The 16132-nt window shown below is 40.9% G+C and overlaps 1 protein-coding gene and 1 pseudogene across 1 annotated transcript in view; one reads left to right on the forward strand and one right to left on the reverse strand.

Moving 5' to 3' along the window:
- The window catches only part of SLC39A10 (solute carrier family 39 member 10), a 167813-nt gene that overhangs the window by 151547 nt on the left and 134 nt on the right, over positions 1-16132 (reverse strand). The window lies entirely within an intron of this gene.
- Positions 5441-6645, forward strand: LOC105718368 (adenosylhomocysteinase-like; annotated as a pseudogene).

Genomic DNA, 16132 nt, shown 5'->3' on the forward strand with positions numbered 1-16132 from the left:
TTTCAAAGTTCAATATTAGTTCCCCAGAAGGTATTAAGTACTGTTTAATGACCGCAACTTTGTCTCTGTATTGTACAATTTCTCTTTGTATTATTTTTGATTCTTTGACTTTTAAGGCCGGCATTGTGAAAACTGCACATGCTTTTTAAATGTTTTAATGTGGTGCCTGGGCGCGGTGGCTCACGCCTCTAATCTCAGCACTTTGGGAGGCCGAGGTGGGCGGATCAAGAGGTCAGAAGATCGAGACCATCCTGGCTAACATGTTGAAACCCCGTCTCTACTAAAAATACAAAAAATTAGCTGACATGGTGGCACACGCCTGTAGTCCCAGCTACTTGGGAGGCTGCAGCAGGAGAATCACTTGAAACCTGGAAGTGGAGGTTGCAGTGAGCGCCACTGCACTCCAGCCTAGGCCAAAACAAACAAACAAACAAACAAAAAGTTTTAATGTGCATACTTTACATTGTATGGAAATTTATCTGCATTTATTGTCATCATCTCTTGTCCTTCCTAGTCCCTTTTTACATTCACTTAATATTATTCTGTTTCACCATTTCATAAAAGTGTTTTGCAGTTTGAATCAGTGCTTCTAAATGACTTGTTTAGAATAGAAAAAAAAATTTTTGAGACAGGGTTTGGCTTTGCTATCCAGGCTGGAATGCAGTGGTATGATCATGGCTCACTGCAACCTCTGCCTCCTGGGCTCAAGTGATCCTTCTGCCTCAGGTTCCCAAGTAGCTAGGACTACAGGCCTGCATACAGGTCTGCACCACCACATCCAGCTAATTTTTTTTTTTTTTGGTGGAGATAGGGTTTCACCATGTTGCCCAGGCTGGTTTCAAACTCCTGAGCTCAAGTGATCCAGCCTGTTTGGCCTCCTCAAGTGCTGGGACTACAGGTGTGAGTAGAAAAATTTTTAGTTCAACCCCTAATTTTTCTGAATACATTCCCTCATCACATAATTTAGGTATTTGGGGATTCATGATCACTTTAAAGACATACGGTCATGCTAGCAGTATACCTTTTTCATTACAATTGTATGTATTTTACTGATTCAGTATTTTACTAGTTCCATTTTCTAATCAACTTGAAAATCTTTGCTGATCAAATGGCTTATTATTATTTTTTTTACAAAATTACACACAAGCCTCAAACTATAAACTGTTAACTGAAGGACTCTAGTGTATCATCGACTGTGCAAATTACTGTGATGTTATGAATCATCAGCATAGATATATGCACTACTATCTGTGACAAAAATTATATATTTCATGCAGTAGGAGCTAAAACTTTTTTGTCATTGTTTCCTTTTTATCTGAATTGAAAAGTTTATCAGAAAAGTTGCCCATAATTTAGCAGCACTTTGAGAGACTAAGGCACGTGGATCACTTGAGGGAGGCCAGGAGTTCAAGACCAGCCTGGTAAACACAGTGAAACCCCATCTGTACTAAAAATACAAAAATTAGCCAGGCTTGGTGATGCATGCCTGTAGTCCCAGCTACTTGGGAGACTTAGGCATGAGAATTGCTTGAACCTGGCACATGGAGGTTGCAGTCAGCCAAGACTGTGCCGCTGCACTCCAGCCTAGATGACTGAGCAAGACAGTGTCTCAAAAAAAAAAAAAAAAAAAAAGGTTACCAGGAAAGTTAAAACAGACATAATTTTTTTTACATTTTTCTATATTGCCTTAAACAATGTTGCCTGAGAATTGTGTCATATATCCAACATTCTGCATGATCCTAGAATCTAGACCCTTGTAATTGAAAGCAACATTGAGAGGAACAAATCAAATCTATAATCTTTGTCTTACACGATTCCTCACAATTATGATTATGTGGTCCCACACTACTGATTCATAAGATATTAGACGAAACACCATATTGCTTAGAGAGATGGCAAAGAAACCAGTCATCTCAGTTTTGTTTCCTTTTATATTGAATTGCTTTTAAAAACATAGATCTAATAATTTAAAGCTTCAAATAAATGATCTCCTGTGTATATATTAATATATATAATTTAGTTTTCTATGTGCCAACCACTTATTTTTGCTACTAGACTTAGTCGTTCCTAGATTTGTTTCTCTGCTAATAAGATGAGAAAGGAGGTTGGATAAGAGAATGTGGACAAGGTACACGAATCTTAGATTCAAAGTTGACAAAATTTTTCTTTGGGTAGTCAGTTTCTTTTCTTTCTTTCTTTTCTTTTTTTTAGATGGAGTCTCACTCTGTCACCCAGGCTAGAGTGCAATGGCACGATCTTGGCTCACTGCAACCTCCACCTCTGGAGTTCAAGCAATTCTTCTGCCTCAGCCTCTTGAGTAGCTGGGACTACAAGCGCCTGCTACTACGCCCGGCTAATTTTTTTTTTTAGTAGAGATGGGGTTTCACTGTGTTAGCCAGGATGGTCTCCATCTCCTGACCTCACACCCTATCTCTCGTGATCCACCCGCCTCGACCTCCCAAAGTGCTGGGATTACAGGTGTGAGCCACTGCGCTTGGCCTGGATAGTCAGTTTCTATTCTGTAGTTTCTGTCTTCAATAAAGTATTTCATTAATACACCAGAAGCACTCCACCATCCTTGAATCTTGGTCGGGTGCCAGCCCCACAACATCAAGTTCAAGTGCTTAAACAGTACAGAAATACACAGTCATGTCAGAGAGGCACTAAATATCTTTGCCCTGCCTCAGTAAAGATGCACCTACACCTACGGGGGGTGGAACATAAGAAGACTTACCCTGGCAACAGCTTTTCCAGGTGCTCTAGGTCCAAAGAAGAATGCCAATTCTGCTTTCCCTTAAATAAATTTCCCTCTGCCTTGGCAGGAAGAGATAAGGTCAAAATGGTCTGAGCCTGCCTCAGTCTAAGGTATTCCTGTGACGATCTTTTGGGAGGGATTTGCTGTTCCTAATTAGCATCACCATGCATTCCCATCAAATCCTAATCTACTGCAGATTTCTAGCTTTTGTAATTTTTATAGCTTGTTAATTCTCTCTGTTTTTCTCAGCACAGATAATTTGTTCCTAAATTTCCAAACTCCATTTTACAATTTTATCAAACTCTGCAGGGCTACAATTTTACACTTGAGACATAAATGACATTACAACTTGCACCTTTGAAGTGATGATTCTAAGAAATTTCCTGTGTAGTTTTCACTGCAAAATGAGCAAATGTCAAATAAAACAGTGCTGACTTTGTGAGTTCTCTCCCTTCAGAAACATCTCCCAAAGAATTCAAGGATGGCTCTTCTCTTCTCTTTTTTTCTTTTTCTTTTTCTTTTTTTTGAAAGAGCCTTGCTCTGTTGCCCAGGCTAAAGTGCAGTGGTGCGACCTTGGCTCACTTGCAACCTCCACCTCCTGGGTTCAAGAAATTCTCCTGTCTCAGCCTCTCAAGTAGCTGGGACTACAGGCCCCACCACCATTCCCGGCCAATTTTGTATTTTCAGTAGAGATGGGGTTTCACCATGTTGGCAAGGCTGGTCCCAAACTCCTGACCTCAAGTGATCTGCCCGTCTCGGCCTCCCAAAGTGCTGGGATTACAGGTGTGAGGTACTGCACCCGCCAAGGATGGCTTTGTCATTCTTCAAGTCTACATACACCTTAAATAAGAATTACTGAAAAGTGAAGTTGGAACTACTGTAAGTAAGTAGGAATTACTAAGAAATAAAGTTAGAATTCTGGCATCCTGTAAGTCCACATGATGCTGGAATTGTAACATTTTATTTCTGTATAAAAATTGCATTCTCAAGGAGAACAAGAGAGGTGAGGAGGGTGGGGCTTACCTTTTAGTTTAGGTAAAACTAGAAACCTCTGGAAGAAGTTTAGGACCCTTGTACAACAGGCATCATCATTGCCATCATCAATAACACTATTGCAACTGGTAATTTTATTTATTTATTTTTTAGAGACAGTCTTGCTCTGTCACCCAGGCTGGAGTGCAATGGTGTGATCTGGACTCACTGCAACCTCTGCCTCCTGGATTCAAGCAATTCTCCTGCCTCAGCCTCCTGAGTAGCTGGGATTATAGGCATGTACCACCATACCTGGCTAATTTTGTATTTTTAGTAAAGAAGGGGTTTCTCCATGTTGGTCAGTCTGGTCTCGAACTCCTGACCTCAGGTGATCGGCCCACCTCGGCCTCCCAAAGTGCTGGAATTACAAGTATGAGCCACTGCGCCTGGTCTGCAGCTGGTAATTTTTTTTTTCTTTTTCTTTTTTTGAGACGGAGTTTCCCTCTTGTTACCCAGGCTGGAGTGCAATGGCGCGATCTCGGCTTACTGCAACCTCTGCCTCCTGGGTTCAAGCAATTCTCCTGCCTTAGCCTCCCAAGTAGCTGGGACTACAGACGTGCACCACCATGCCCAGCTAATTTTTTTGTATTTTTAGTAGAGATGGGGTTTCACCATGTTGACCAGGATGGTCTCGATCTCTTGACCTCGTGATCCACACGCCTCGGCCTCCCAAAGTGCTGGGATTACAGGCGTGAGCCACCGCGCCCGGCCCAGCTGGTAATTTTATAGCATGCTTACTGTGCACTAGTAAGACACTAGACGTTGCACTAAGCATTTTCACATGCATTATTTCATTTTAATCTTCCAAACAATCCTATGAAGTAAGGGCTATTATCTCTATTTAGCAAAGTGGAAAATGAATTTATTGGAATAAATTGGTCAGACTTACTGGAGATTAACTAATGAGTCGTACTGTAATTAAAATACAGAATAATTCTCCCTATCTAAAACTGGACCTGCTGAGGTTCAGTTAAAAATAATAAAAAATAATTTTTTAAATTTTAGTTTTTTTGTTCTTTAAAATTAATAGAGAAGAGGTCTCACTCTGTTGCCCAGGCTGGTCTTGAACTCCTGAACTCAAGTGATGCTCTCAGACTTGGCCTCCCGAAGTGCTGGGATTACAGGCGTGAACCACACACCTGGCCTTAATTTCTAAAGATAAAGTGATCTAGGAATTCAGTGTCTCATGAACTTAGTGAATTACCATGGCCACATTATATATTTAACTTATAAAGTGTTTTTAAAAATTATGTGTCTACTTCCGCTAAACCCTCTACAAAAAATACAAAAACTAGCCAGGTGTGGTGGCATGCCTGTAGTTCCAGCTGCTTGGAAGGCTGAGGTGGGAGGATTGCTAGAGCCGAGGCTGCAGTGAACCAAGATTGCACCACTGCCCTTGGTGCAGGCAATAAAACCAGACCCTGTCTCTCTCTTTATATATATTTATATATATATTTAATCTACTCCCTAATTTCCTAGCCTGACTGATATTGAAAATGAATCAAGAGTATCAATTTGTGAACTGTTTACTTATGAGAAATTACATAAAAACCTAAACTGCTCTGCCTAGTACCACTGTGCCATGTCTGTCCCCAGTCAAAGGCCCGGCCTCCTTCACCTGTGTCCCCCACTCCATGCGGAAGTGCCTCCAGCATGTCTGACAAACTGGTCTACAAAGTCACTGACATGGATCTGGCCTCCTGGGGACACAAGACCCTGGACATTGCAGAGGATGAGATGCTGGGCCTAATGTGCGGGCGGGAGTTGTACTTGACTTCCAAACCACTGAAAGACGCCCACATTGCCGGCTGTCTGCACATGACAGTGGAGACTGCCATCTCATTGAAACCTTCATCTCCCTGGGTGCCGAGGGGCAGTGGTCCAGCTGCAACCTCTTCTCCACCCAGGATCATGTGGTGGCTGCCATTGCCGAGGCTGGCATTCCAGTGTATGCCTGGAAGGGAGAAACAGACGAGGAGTACCAGTGGTGCATCCAACAGACAGCGAACTAAAAGGATGGGCCCCTCAACATCATTCATCCACATCAAGTTCCCACAGCTCCTGTTGGGCATCCGAGGCATCTCCCAGGAGACCACACTGAGGTCCATAACCTACACAAGATGATGAGTGATTGGATCCTGCAGGTGCCTGCCATCAATGAGAACGCCTGTCACCAAGAGCAAGCCAGAGTCCCTTATAGATGGCATCATGTGGGCCACAGATGTGGTGACTGCCAGCAAGGTAGTAGTGATAGTGGGCTATGGCAACGTGGGCAAGGACTGTGCCCAGGCCCTCAGGGTTTTAGGGCTCATGTCATTGTCACTGAGACTGACCCCATCAATGCACTGCAGGCTGCCATGGAGGGCTATGAGGTGACAACCATGGACAAGGCCTGTCAGGAGAACATCTTTGTCACCACCACAGGCTGTAATGACATCATCCTCAATCGGGACTTTAAGCAGATGAAGGATAATGCCATCATGGTAACACTGGCACTTTGACATGGAGATTGATGTCAAGTGGCTCAACAGGAATGCTGTGGCGAAGATGAATATCAAGCTCAGGTGGACCATTCCTGGTTAAAGAATGGGTGCTGCATCCTCCTGCTGGCTGAGGGCTGGCTGGTCAACCTGGGTTGTGCTATGGGTCACTTCAGCTCTTTGAGGAGTAACTCCTTCACCAACCAGGTGATGGCACAGATTGAGCTGTGGACCTACCCAGAGAAGTATCCCATTAGAGTTCACTTTCTGCCCAAGAAGCTGGATGAAGCAGTGCTTGAAGCCCACCGGAGCAAGCTGAATGAGAAGCAGGCCCTGTCCCGTGATGGCCCCTTCAAGTCTGATCCCTACTGCTACTGAGAGTCAGGCCTGCCCTATACCTTCTAGCTGCTGTGCTTACTTGGGCCTTGCCTCTCCTGCCCAAGAGCAGATGGCACCCACTTTGTGATTGGTTTGTCAGTGCCCCCCACTGACTCCTTGGAGCTGTTCACTTAGTTTTTGGACTTTACTGCATCCCTCGTAGGGTTCCAAATGTGGCAGAGGGAATTCAGGGGCCCTCCATAAGCCCTGGTTATAATGGAGATGCAATGGAGACAGCCACAGGGAACCATGAGCTCAGTGGTCTTGAACTGTTCACTAAGTCAGTCCTTCATCATCCAGGAAGTCAATAATGGGCTCACAAAGCCCATGTATTTTACCACCTAGGCCTTCACCTGGCCTATGGACTTATATCCATGTGCTTGTTTATAAGTTCAATAGTTCCTAAGCCCGTGACAGATAAAAAGGAGCTACATTGAAGGGCAAGGAGGAACTACTGTTGGAGTTGGAATATTTCTGAAAGCCTGGCTTAGTGCTGGGACTTTTTTTTTTTTTTTTTTTTTTTGAGACGGAGTCTTGCTCTGTTGCTAGGCTGGAGTACAGTGGTGCGATCTCGGCTCACTGCAATCTCTACCTCTGGGGTTCAAGCAATTCTTCTCCCTCAGCCTCCTGAGTAGCTGGGATTACAGGTATGTGCCATCACACCCAGCTAATTTTTGTATTTTTAGTGGAGACGGAGTGGGCCTTCTTTTAAACTATGTAACAATGAGGTTGATACTTTTAGTTCATATTTTACAGGGATAAGAATAGACTGTTAAGGAACAACCAAAAGAGGTCAGAGAGGCCCAGTGTGGTGGCTCACGCCTGTAATCCCAGCACTCTGGGAGGCTGAGGCGGGCAGATCACCTGAGGTCGGGAGTTCAAGACCAGCCTGACCAACACGGAGAAACCCCATCTCTTAAAAAAAAAAAAAAGAGAGAACAGAGAAGCGACAGCCAGAGGTTGAGAGGGACCAGAAAAAGTAAAAGCAAGCATAGATCCACCACCACTTTGTAACAGAATGCTTTTTATCACAACCCTGGGTCGAAAAGAGTAATTTGGTTTAAAATGTTTATACAATGTTTATAATGTTAAAAGAAAGTAGGGGGTGGGGGTCAATAAAAATTTTGGTGCCTAAAAAAGAAAAAGAAAACTTTTTTTGTTGTTTTTGGTTTTTTTTGAGATGGAGTCTCACTTCTTCACCCAGGCTGGAGTGCAGTGGCGCAATCTCTGCTCACTGCAAACTTTGCCTCCCGGGTTCAAGCAATTCTCTGCCTCAGCCTCTTGAGTAGTTGGGATTAAAGGCACCGCCACCACTCTCAGCTAATTTGTGTATTTTAGTAGATACAGGGTTTCACCATCTTCACCAGGCTGGTTTTGAACTCCTGTGACCTCATGATCTACCCACCTTGGCCTCCTAAAGCGCTGGATTACAGGCATGAGCCACTGGGACCAGCCAAAAAAAAAAAAAAAAGAGAAAAAAAACTTAAAGAATGAAGGAAAGCATGTTCTAGTGATAATTTTTAGAGCAAAATTATTTTACAAAGTATTTTCTGTTTATGGAAGGAGAAAATATTGGTTTTTGACAATTGCTTATTGTAATTTCACTTTTTTTCTTTTTTTTTCTTCTGTTGTCTTGCTCTGCTGCCCAGGCTGGAGTGCAATAGTGCAATCATGGCTTACTGTAGCTTTACCCTCCTGGGCTCAAGCGATCCTCCTGCCTCAGCCCATCAAGTAGCTGGGACTATAAGCTCATGCCACTAGGCCTGGCTAATTTTTAGATTTTTTTCTAGAGATGAGGTCTCACTATATTGCCCAGGCTGGGCTGATTTCAGTTTTATAAATTTATAGAAATATTAGTCAAGAAAGCCTAATAATCACTTTAGTTATTGTGCCAGAAAATCTGCATTTAAACTTATTTCTGCCCCAGAATGCATTCTGCTAAAAATGGACTTTTCTAATTATCGTTGGTTATCTCAGATCTCCCACTAATATCTTTCGTGTATCTGCTCATCAAGTTGCACCGACTTCCAAAAGGGATTAGCAGTCTTAACAACTTTGCCACTGTATTAGCTATACCAATAGCACCCTTTGTGGGCATTTTTCTTATCTTTTGCTTTAGCAAATGTGTTATTGTTTTAGTATCATTTGGTATGGGAAACAATCTGGAATCTACATCTAAAACATATTTTTTTTTTTTTTTTTTCTGCCTCCTCCGTTCAAGCGATTCTCCCGCCTCAGCCTCCCGAGTAGCTGGGACCACAGGCGAATGCCACCACGCCCGGCTAATTTTTGTATTTTTAGTAGAGATGGGGTTTCACCATGTTGTCCAGGATGGTTTTGATCTCTCTCTTTTTTTTTTTTTTTTTTTGAGACGGAGTTTCGCTCGTTACCCAGACTGGAGTGCAATGGCGTGATCTCGGCTTACCGTAACCTCCGCCTCCTGGGTTCAGGCAATTCTCCTGCCTCAGCCTCCTGAGTAGCTGGGATTACAGGCACGCACCACCGCGCCCAGCTAATTTTTTTTTGTATTTTTAGTAGAGATGGGGTTTCACCATGTTGACCAGAATGGTCTCGATCTATTGACCTCGTAATCTACCCGCCTCGGCCTCCCAAAGTGTTGGGATTACACGCATAAGCCACAGCGCCCAGCCTGTTTTTTTTTTTTTTTTTTTTTTTTTTAAATCCAAATGTAAACCATTACTTATAATAAGAGTGTCTGACAAAATTTATTATTATTTATTTTTTTTTTTGAGACAGAATTTCACTGTTACCCAGGCTGAAGTGCAGCAGCGCAATCTTGGCTCACTGTAACCTCTGCCTCCTGGGTTCAAATAATTCTCCTGCCTCAGTCTCTGGAGTAGCTGGGATTACAGGGATGTGCCACCACTCCTGGCTAATTTTTGTATTTTAAGTAGAGATAGGGTTTAACCATGTTGGCTAGGCTGGTCTCAAACTCTTAACCTCAAGTGATCCACCTGTCCTGGCCTTCCAAAGTGCTGGGATCACAGGCATGAACCACTGCACCTGGTCCTAAATTTTTTTTTCTGATTTTGGGAAGTAACAGGTACTCTGATTATTGAAAGTAGTTTCTTTTTCACTTTAAGTGATGTTCTTCTCATTCCACTCTATTTTTCTTTCCTTCCTTCATTTTTCCTCTCTCTCCTCATATTTCCTTTCTTTCTTTCTTCTTTCCTTCCTTTTATCTTCTTTCTCTATTTTCTTCCTTTCTTTATCTCTTTTCTGGAAAAAAAAAAAAGAAGAAGAAAAAAGAATTGCCTTAGAAGGAGGCAATTAGCTGGGCATGGTGGCTCACGCCTGTAATCCCAGTACTTTGGGAGGCCAAGATGGGCAGATCACAAGGTCAGGAGATCGAGACCAGCTTGACCAATCTGGTGAAACCCCATCTCTACTAAAAATACAAAAATTAGCCAGGTGTGGTGGCACACACCTGTAATCCCAGCTACTCAGGAGGCTGAGGCAGGAGAATTGCTTGAACCTGGGAGGTGGAGGTTGCAGTGAGCTGAGATCGCGCCACTGCACTCCAGCCTGGGCAACAGAGCAAGACTCTGTCTCAAAAAAAAAAAAAAAAAAAAAAGTCCCCATCAAGCTACCAATGACCTTCTTCACAGAACTGGAAAAAACCACCTTAAACTTCATATGGAACCAAAAGACAGCCCGCATAGCCAAGTCAATCAAAGCAAAAAGAACAAAGCGGGAGGCATCACACTACTGGACTTCAAACTATACTATAAGGCTACAGTAATCAAAACATCATGGTACTCGTACCAAAACAGAGATATACACCAATGGAACAGAACAGAGGCCTCGGAGGCAACACCACACATCTAAAACCATCTGATCTTTGACAAATCTGACAAAAACAAGCAATGGGGAAAGGATTCCCCGTTTAATAAATGGTGTTGGGAAAACTGGCTAGCCATGTGCAGAAAGCAGAAACTGGACCCCTTCCTGACACCTTACACTAAAATTAATTCCAGATGGATTAAAGTCTTAAACATAAGACCTAACACCATAAAAACCCTAGAAGAAAACCTAGGCAAAACCATTCAGGACATAGGCGTAGGCAAGGGCTTCATGACCAAAACACCAAAAGTATTGGCAACAAAAGCCAAAATAGACAAATGGGACCTAATCAAACTCCACAGCTTCTGCACAGCAAAAGAAACAGTCATTAGAGTGAATTGGCAACCAACAGAATGGGAAAAAATTTTGCAATCTACCCATCTGACAAAGGGCTAATATTCAGAATCTACAAATAACTAAAACAGATTTACAAGAAAAAAACAAACAAGCCCTTTCAAAAGTTGGGGAAGGATATGAACAGACACTTTATAAAAGAAGACATACATGAGGCCAACAAACATATGAAAAAATGCTCATCATCACTGTTATTAGAGAAATGCAGATCAAAATTACACTGAGATACCGTCTCGCACCAGTTAGAATGGCGATCATTAAAAAATCTGGAGACAACAGATGCTGGAGAGGATGTGGAGAAATAGGAACACTTTTACACTGTTGACGGGAGTGTAAATTAGTTCAGCCATTGTGGAAGACAGTGTGGCGATTCCTCCAGGACCTAGAAATAGAAATTCCATTTGACCCAGCAATCCCATTACTGGGTATATCAAAGGATTGTAAATTGTTCCACTATAAGGACACATGCACATGAATGTTCACTGCAGCACTGTTTACAATAGCAAAGACCTGCAACCAACCCAAATGCCCATCGATGATAGACTGGAAAGGAAAAATGTGGCACATATACACCATGGAATACTATGCAGCCATAAAAAAAATGATGAGTTCATGTCCTGTGTAGGGACATGGATGAACCTGGAAACCATCATTCTCAGCAAACTGACACAAGAAAAGAAAATCAAACCCTGCATGCTCTCACTCATAGGCGGGTGCTGAACAATGAGAACACATGGACACAGAGAGGGGAGCATCACACACTGGGGTCTGATGGGGGGAAATAGGGGAGGGACAGCAGGGGGTGGCGAGTTGGGGAGGGACAGCATGCGGAGAAATGCCAGATATAGGTGATGGGGAGGAAGGCAGCAAATCACACTGCCTATGCAACAATCTTGCATGTTTTTCACATGTACCCCAAAACCTAAAATGCAATAAAAAAAAAGAAGGAGGCAATCACTGAATCCTAATCTGTTAAGGGTTGTTAATTACTTCTTGTAAAACATGGGGCCATTTAGTGGCAACATGTAGCTTCACGTATATTTGAGAGAAGGAATATTGCACATTCTGTTGACTTCAATACCAGATTTATGACTAGGTAACTATAAATAACTGAACATTCCAGCCCTTGTTGGGAGACCATAGATCAATCTGTTGGACCTCAGGAGAATTGGGTAATGGCAATACTTAGTTTGAATTTTACACACGTAAGACAGTGTATACATGCTCTTCACTGTGCAAGAAGGAGAAGTTCATAATCTTTCTTGATAGCCTCATTATATGTAGAGGACAAAACAGGAAGTGCCATTGTTAATGGGCAGAAACATAAAAGTTATGCTCTTAAAAACACCTTGAACCTTCCTCCACATGATATTTTGCATGCAGGAACTTTGGGTGGGACCATATTGCTTCCTGCATTTTTCTTCAATCAAAGTGGTAACATTTGTTTTTGTTTTAAAATACAGTTTAAAGGAAAGATACTTAAACCATTTCAGAAGAGAACAACATTCAGTTCCTTTTAGATTTTTATGAGCATATGTGATCATTTGTCATATGTGGCTAAAAAATGACCAGTACTGATGAAGTGCTATTTTATTTTTAGAGATATGCCTCAGTACATTTTCCCAAAATAATTAAAAAAAAAAAATCTCTGCTTCCTTCCAGGAAAGTTTTGTCCATGGCTAAATGTGGGTCCATCTACTTTCATGACAAAAACGATCTTTTCATCCAAATATACTGATGATGAGAAGCCTGAGTGCTATGGTCTCTGAAACTGGTAAAGTAAAATTCCATTTCCTCAGTTCCTTGTGCACAAATACTAATATATCATTTTTATAATACTTGTTGACTTGAAGTAATATTTTAAATAAAGACAAAAATGTCATAAACCTGAAAAATGAAGGTTAAGTCAGGAAAGAAATAATATTTTAAATAGGTATCTTGGTCTTTAAACATTTATTTCTAACCCTCCAGATTTTCTCATGGCCCATGTCTGAAGGTAAACAATTATTCTACATGAAACTAATCATTCAGGCTGGGCCCAGAGGCTCAGGCCTGTAATCCTAGCACTTTTGGGAGGCCAAGCCAGGAGAATCCCTGAGCCCAGGAGTTTGAGACCAACCTGGGCAACATAGTGAGACCCCTACCTCTACCAAAAAAAAAAAAAAAAATTAGAGAGATATGATGGCACATGCCTGTTGTCCAAGCTACTCAGGAGGCTGAGGTGGGAGAATTGCTTGAGCCCAAGAATAACCAGGTTATTCTAATATATTGAGGGAACGGTTTCAGCCAAAATCCTTAATTAGAAGTTAATTTTGAGGGATGGGCAGGGTGAAAAAAAATTTAATTGAATATAAAAATTTTTAGGCTGGGTGCGGTGGCTCAGATCTTTAATCCCAGCACTTTCAGAGGCTGAGGCAGGTGAATCATGAGGTCAGGAGTTTGAGACCAGCCTGGCCAACATGGTGAAACCCCATCTCTAAAAATACTACAAAAAAATTAGCCGAGCTTGATGGTGCACGCCTATAATCCTAGCTACTCAGGAGAGTGAGGCAGGAAAATCGCTTGAACCTGGGAGGTTGAGGTTGTAGTGAGTCAAGATTGTGCCGCTGCACTCCTGCCTGGGTGACAGAGCGAGACTCCGTCTTAATAAAAAAAAATTACCTCAAGCTGTCATCATACAACAAACAGCTTAATGCAATAACAAAGTAAAAGACATGATGAACCAGGAAATTAAGATAAAACACTTCTCTACATATACCTGGATCCAGTCAAGTACTTGACCGAGGACACCTTTTTATGTATCTTTCTTTTTTAAAATACATAATTATTTTATTTTACTTCTTTTTAAGTTCCAGGATATATGTGCAGGCTGTGCAGGTTTGTTGCATAGGTAAACATGTGCCATGGTGGTTTGCTGCACCTATCAACCCATCACCCAGGTATAAGCCCAGCATGCGATAGCGCTTTTCCCTAATGCTCTCCCCGACCTATGTATCTTTCTTTGTGTCCTTAAAAACATTTGAGTTTCTTATTCCTTACCTAATGATTTCTGCATACAATCTGTGGAAAACAAAACATTTTCCAGCTTATCTATTGTAGGTTATGCTATGACTGCCTTTCATGAAAAATAGGCATTTTGCAGAACTATTAAATTAGTCTAAGAATAGATGATATTGTACTGAATCTCCTAATCTAGCAATCTACTCAAACCTTTTTTGTTTTTTTTCTACCATCAAAGTATGGAAGAGGTAATGGCCTAGGACCAGAATGGAGGACTTTCATCCCTCGTGTTTAATTGTAAAAGATTTACTTGAAATTACATTTCTCACCTGCAGAAAACTAAGAGAAGGAGCAAGAATCAGCAGAGTAGAAGGGGAAAAGGGGATAATCATAGCATCTCAATGTTTTAGAGTTTGATTTGATCACTGGGAATTTAGGTTAGCCTTTTACCTTTTCTCTGTCCAAGATTGTAGTGCTTCTGTCTAATTTTTGTTTTACAAGATGAGTTGGAAATGTAATGGGTTTTATGTATGCAGCTGGAATTTTGAAATAGAAAATTAAAAGGGAGATGCATTGGCCTGAAGGACCAAAGTTCTATTAAAAAACTGTGTGTTTCTTATAGGAGGAAGCTTTAAAAACTCATATTTTAAAAACATTTTACAGTTCACAAAGCACCTTTCTATAAAGTTATTTCATTTGAACATACAGTGAGGGAGGTCCAGGGTTATAGCATGAGTTACTGGCAGAGCTGTGACCACAACCCATGCATCTTTTCCTCTTTGTTCTTTTTTTGAGATAGGGTCTCGCTGTGTTGCCCAGGCTAATCTCAAACTTCTGGGTTCAAACAATCCTCTTGCCTCGGCCTCCTAAAATGCTGGAATTGCAGGTGTGAGCCACCACCCCCGGCCTGCATCTTGTTTCCTTGTCTAAGACTCTTTGCATTACATTTCTCCCTCTTTCCTTCCCCCTTGCTCCTTCTTTCATGAATGATTCTGATATTTACTTTATGGATGCTTAACATCTAAAAGCTTTTTGAGGGCACATTTGGTATCCTACTTAACTTTGCATCTCTGGTATTAAACAGATCCAAAGCAGGTGTTTAGTTAATGTTTGCTGAATGAACAAATGAATAAAATAAAAACCAAAAGACAAATTCAAACAGAGAAACAATTTTTCAGATTTTTAAATAAGTAAATGAAGTAAATGAAAATAGCAAATCAATATTAGAGTTTTTATATAACTTAAGAATGTCAAATGCTGTATTAGCTGCTATGCATTTATCTATCTATCTATCTATCTATCTATCTATCTATCTATCTATCTGTCATCTGTCTTGTTAGCTTAACTCCAAATAATTCATTTTGTCATCCATTATTATTTATAAATTCTCAGGTCACTAAGTCACAATTATAATTAGGGAAAATGTGTCTTATTTTATTGATAGCATAGCAGTCAGAATTTCTTTTTCAGTACCATAAGGTTTATGGGAATACAACAAATAAAAATGGTTACAATTATTTGTCTTGTCTGGAAGAGTACAAGACTGTGACCACTAATTTATATCATATTTACATCAATTTTAGTTACTTATGGCTATTATATTTCCATTGTGAATTTCACAGGCTATGGAGGCCTTAACTGATCACTTTTATATTACTCTATCTTCATGGCTTATCCACATCTAGATTTCAACTGGTCATGCTTAAGATAAAGCAAGTTTTCACATATATTTTTTTCTACCTTCATGTCTAGGTAGAGATCCTAGATGTGTTGAGCTTCATTTTATTTCTGCACATATAAGTAAACATTTGCACATGTGACTTGGAGGAAAATTAGAGGAAGAATTTATTTATTGTTCATTTAAGACTAATAATTATTGGGTTCATGTACTAGGAAGTTACACTAAGAAAAAGACTCTCAAAGAAGATACAAAATTTACATAGCCAAACTCATAAAATACATAAAGATGATGACATATCCAGGATCAGATTTAGATTATCTAGATCCATCCCAAAGAAGAAAATACCAAAAAATAGCCCAAGCTGTAACTTTACCAATTTAGTTACTGCTGTCAAGAAACATTGCACAATGCCATCTAGTGACGAGTGACCAATGTATGATTAATCACATAGAAATGACTAGATGAGGAGGGGGAAATTCCCAGGATTTTATATGTAAGAGGGAAAGTCCTTCTAAGAGAATTAAAATGGATAGAGATTAGTTTTATTTCTCCAGGTACACTTAGTGTATGACAATTTATCACCGATCT

The sequence above is a fragment of the Aotus nancymaae genome, unplaced genomic scaffold, assembly GCF_030222135.1.
Source record: "Aotus nancymaae isolate 86718 unplaced genomic scaffold, 86718_ANA_hifiasm-v0.15.2.pri h1tg000008l, whole genome shotgun sequence".
Lineage (NCBI taxonomy): Eukaryota > Metazoa > Chordata > Mammalia > Primates > Aotidae > Aotus > Aotus nancymaae.